Below are 5,146 nucleotides of genomic sequence, written 5' to 3'. Positions count from 1 at the left end.
CAAGAGGATGTTGCCATTGCCCTGTACTCTGCCTCTGCAGATGACTTACTTACAATAGGTTGCTTGTTGGCCTTCCAAGAGATGAGAGAATCTCCCAAGAAAATACAATACCCACCCACTGATCTTCTAGTTTCCTTACATCTTGCCCAGTCAGCATCACTAAAGCCCTTCATCCTCAAATTTTCTCTTTGTATTTGATCATCATAATCATTCTTACAGAATGCCCTTAAAGCAATATTAGATTGCTTTGGATATAGCAATCCCATAGCTGCTGTACCTTTCAGGTATTTCAAAACGTGTAGTGCTGCATTGAAATGTACCTGTGTAGGTTTTTGTAAAAACTGACTCAATTGTTGTGTTGAATAGCTAATGTCTGGTCTAGTGAATCCCAAGTACAATAGCTTCCCTATTATTCTTCTGTATTGATCACTATTAGTGATTTGTGGACTGTCTTCCAGGAAATCCACCCCATTTGGCAAAGGACTTGCAACTGCTTCAGCATTGTATAGTCCTGCCTCATTGATCATGTCAACTATGTATTTTTGTTGAGACAAAACAAAGCCTCTTTCTGATCTTGCTAACTCTACTCCCAAAAAGTATTTAGCAATTCCCAGATCCTTAATCGTGAATTCCTTATCCAGTGCCCTCTTCACTTCTTCAATCATTTTTGTTGAAGTTCCAGTCATAAGAATATCATCTACATAGACAACCAGCACAATCAAGTCTTCACCAACCCTCTTAGTGAACATATAATAGTCATGAATAGACCTATGGAAACCCATGTTCACAAGAATATCTGTGAACATCTTGTTCCACTGTCTCCCAGCTTGTTTCAAGCCATAAATTGACTTTCTTAACCTGCAGACTTCTCTTGGCTTTGCATTGTAACCTTCTGGTGGCTCCATGTAGAGTTCCTCCTCAATGTAACCATGCAAATAAGCATTGTTTACATCAATTTGGTAAATTTTCCATTGAAAGTTTGCAGCTAAAGCAATAAGCATCCTTACTGTGACTACTTTTGCCACTGGTGCAAAACTGTCATGATAATCAATGCCTAACTTCTGATTGTACCCTTTTTCCACTAATCTTGCCTTGTACTTATCCAAGCTCCCATCTGCTTTATACTTCACCTTTAGTACCCACATGGAAGAAATTGCCTTCTTGCCTGCTGGCAATTTGCACATACTCCATGTCTCATTCTTCTCTAATGCTTCTATCTCCATCTTCATAGCATATACCTAGTTTGTATCTTTGCTAGCTTCAGCATATGAACCAGGTTCTGGTATCTTGGATACATTGTCACGTCCGTGACTAAATTTCTAGAATTTATATTTTGATATTAGTATATATGATAATTATTAGATGTGTGATTTTTATTTGGTGCTATAGGAAAAGTTTGGAGTTAATTTGATGGTTTTATGTGTAAATCAAAAGTTTAGAATAAGTTTTAAAAGATTATAAAAATGGAGGATCAAACATGATATTAACCAATATATATCTTCTAAATTGATCCAGAGTTTCGGATCATCATCTCCATCTTCTTTTTATTCTTTTCTTTTCTTTTTCAATTCCTTTTTAAAATTCATCAGTTTTCTCTGAACCGTTTCTCCACCGTTTCTTTGATTTACGAAGATTCGACCGTCCGAATCACTTGAAATTGGAACCATAGCATCCTTATGTATAGATCTAAGTCCTAACCGAAGAGTTTTTGAGTTTCGGCAGTGTTTGGAGGGAAACGTCTTAGACAGAATTTAAAGAAGAATCGATCGGGTCAATTAGTAGCCAAGGTAAGTAACTATCAACTATATTTTGAGTTTTATGTATATAAATAGATATATAATCAAAGATTTTTCAGAAATTGATATTTTAGGGTTATGCATGAATTTAGTAAAATTGGGGGTTTTCACGATTTTGCTTTTTATTATGAAATTATGGTTCACAGGAAACTATTGACTATGTTTCTATATTAATTTCAGATTTTACTTGATTATGTTGATTTAAGGCTTGATTTGATTGATTTACATATATACATATACGTTTTTGGTTTCAATGTATATATATATTGAACAAAATGAATTTGATGATTTCTTACGAATTGTTTTTGGATTGAGAAATCTGTTGCGGTTATTATTGTTATTATTTTGGATTGAAGTCCAAATATGATTTTTATGATACAAAAGGGTTAATTGTAGCCAAATGATTTATGGTTATAAAATAGTTTGGAAATTGATTGTGAAAGGAAATTTGAGCACGCTATGATTTTATGATTTTATATCCATCGAGAGTTATCCGGATCGGTGGTTTTATATTTGAAGACCATGTTCAGTGAGGGACATGGCCTGTGTACACAGTGTGAAAGACCTATTGGGTATGGCAAAGAAGTGTCGGGTAAGACCATATGGGATAGGCAATGTTAAGAGACGTCTCGATTATATATGTGGTTATGGATTGATACTTAAGGGGAGAAACTCGATGATGGATACAATGTTTTAAGTTCATTTGGATTATGTTTTCCGTTATGATTGATTTTGATATAAGGTTTTACGTTTGATTGATTACGATTTGGTTTGATAAAACGCTTATTTGATTATAATATTTTATAATGTTTTGAACTCAAGAATCGATACAAGATTATATATTTTTGGTTTTTGGTTTATTACTTTGACTATATTATGAACTTTGGTTTTGAGTATATTTTATAAGGTTTTGATTAAATCCCTTTCTAAAGGTATAATGTAGTTATGTTAAGTAAAGTTGGTTTTTATAGCTGATAGTTTCTTACTGAGATTTTTGTCTCACGTTTTTAAATGTTTAAATATTTTTAGGTGAGAGAGTACAGGATATAGAGAAGGTTACCGATCGATTAAGCGAGGTTTGAAAGTTGGTTGCATATGATATTATGATATTGGGATAAATTGGAGACTCCTAAGTGTTGATTATAATCTTTCTATTTCACGCCCGATGCCGATTGAGGTCGTCTAGGGTCGGGTGTGACAGTTTGGTATCAGAGCTCTAGATTAAATTCTTCGGACCTAAGGTTGATAGTAATTGAGGAATATGGATATTTGGTGATAGCTAAGAAATAATTTGGAATGTTTTGAGGATTGAGTAACTAGCTAATGATATTTGATGGTTAGTAAAATATTTGGAATTTTTTGAGGAGTAGACATGAGATTTGATGGTTAATAAAATATTGAGTGTATAAAAATTAGTAAATTATTTGATATTTGGTGACATGGGTTACATACATGATATTAAGTATCACTTGGAGTTGATATTTGAGAGTTTAATAGTTAGCTTACAACCATAGATATATGAGATAGGAGTAAATTATCACTTTGAGCTAGAGATAATAAAGAATTGTCTATATAGGTGCTGTGGGAGAATCAGATTCGTATTTGATTTTATGATGTATTTTTCGACCACATAGAGGCTGAATTTGTCATAGAGTCCTAAATGAAAGTTCTTTATTATTATCTTACGTTTCCAAGAGTTTTTGAATCGCCTTAATCGGACTCCGTGTGAAAAAGTTATGCTGGAAACGACATATGTTGGTCATTTTAACGTTAAACCAGAATTTGGTTTTTGCTTTGATTTTTCTCCGGAGATTGAGGAAATGATAGAGTGATCAATTGAAGATAATAGATATGAGATTGAGAAAGATACAATATGAAGGTTGCATTTAATGGGTTTGGAAGTTGATTAATGATTGAGAGATTATAACATTAATTTAGAGTATTATAGAATCTTAAGTTGAATAAATGAGATCTGAAATTTAAATTACTGTTTTATTGGTGAACTTCATTGGGTTGAGGTTTAGAATTATTGGAAGTTATATAAATGATGTTTAGAGAGATACCGATGTTAGTGATCAATGAGAAGTAAAGTGAGAGAATATATTAAAGTTCATGATTTGGTGATTAAATATGAAAATTTGGTAAGCTTAAATAGTGTTTGAGGAAATTTTCTCTTTAATGTTTAAAATAGTGCAATTTTATCCCCAACATTTGTAGCCAATAACAATTTTACTTCTAACGTTGATAATTTGGATCAATTTGAGAAATAATTCATAAAACTGTTTTCTTAGTCATGTATCTTATCATCTACACTTCACACGTGCATCATTTTATCAGTAACAAATCATATGTTGGGATGTGAAAAAAATAAAAAAAATAAAAAATTTACCGAATTTATAAATATTAACCTCCAACTCTATTATTAAATTACAAAAAATATGAAATCTCTTTTTATAACGAATTGATATGGAATTCGTGCAAAATAAGGAACAAAAATATTTGTGTTTTATAATAGTATTTGAAATTGACCCAAATTATCAATGTTAAAAGTAAAATTGTACCATTTTAAATGTTAGAGATAAAATTGCTTCTGACCCAAAACGTTAGGGGTATTTTTAGCACATTAATCCAATTTATAAAGTGTAATTAATAAATAGATTTTAAATATTAGAGAAAAAAAAAGGATAAGGTATCAAAATAGGCCTAAGGTTTTTGGGAAAGTACCAATTTAGGCTCAACGTTCAAAATAGCACCGATATAGGCTTAACGTTTACAACATAATATCAATTTAGGCTTAACGTTTACAATATAGCATCAATTTAGGCCTCACGTACAAAATAGCACCAATATAGGTAGGGATGGCAACGTGTAGGGTACCCGCGGGTAATGCCAATCTCAAACCCTCACCCTTTTATTTTTTAATTACTCATACCCGTCCCATTACCCTAACGGGTATACTTTTTGCATCCCATACCTGTCCCGTTTAATTCGCGGGTACCCTTACTCGTTAAGAATCAATAAATAAAACAAAAATATTACAAATTTATCAAAGTATAATTTGAATAAATCATCTATCTAAAAATTGAACAAATTGAACCTTAAATAATAAGAATAAAATAGGTTAGTAGTATTACTCAATGGTTAAAAAACAAAAGATTGAAGTTCAAATTTCACGTTTTACATCTAAAAAACAATTATATTTATTAATATATAAAATAATTATGACGGGTAACGGGTACCGGGTACCCTAGGGGGTATTCCCATACCGGTCCTATTACCGTAACGGGTAATGATTTTGATCTCATACCCTTTTATACAGGGTACGGGTAGTACCATTAGGGTCGGATAGT

This window comes from Euphorbia lathyris, chromosome 6, assembly GCF_963576675.1.
Source record: "Euphorbia lathyris chromosome 6, ddEupLath1.1, whole genome shotgun sequence".
NCBI lineage: Eukaryota > Viridiplantae > Streptophyta > Magnoliopsida > Malpighiales > Euphorbiaceae > Euphorbia > Euphorbia lathyris.
The sequence above is the reverse complement of the archived record's forward strand: the minus strand, read 5'-3'. Positions refer to the sequence as shown.